Source organism: Penaeus monodon, chromosome 32 (genome assembly GCF_015228065.2).
Source record: "Penaeus monodon isolate SGIC_2016 chromosome 32, NSTDA_Pmon_1, whole genome shotgun sequence".
Taxonomy (NCBI): domain Eukaryota; kingdom Metazoa; phylum Arthropoda; class Malacostraca; order Decapoda; family Penaeidae; genus Penaeus; species Penaeus monodon.
The window spans coordinates 33540529-33540836 of record NC_051417.1 but is presented as its reverse complement, the minus strand read 5'-3'; positions in this window follow the sequence as shown (position 1 = coordinate 33540836).

Genomic DNA, 308 nt, shown 5'->3' with positions numbered 1-308 from the left:
ATCAACGTACCCACCAACCAGACTACAAATAAAATCCCGATCCCAAATATTCCAAAAATGCCCATGCCAGCCCCTAGGATCGCGATGCATCCCTAGGATCGCGATGCATCCCTAGGATCGCGATGCATCCCTAGGATCGCGATGCAGCGGCACGCGACTCCCCCATGTCCAGGATTCTCTTCGATGTCTGATTCCACCGAAGCGATGTGTAATGATGTCATTTTGTTAGGTTGAAGTGTCGTTGGTGCTCTAGAGGCTTGCTACTGGGAAAAGGACCTTGGCCTGAAAGCAGCTTTCAAGGGGAAATG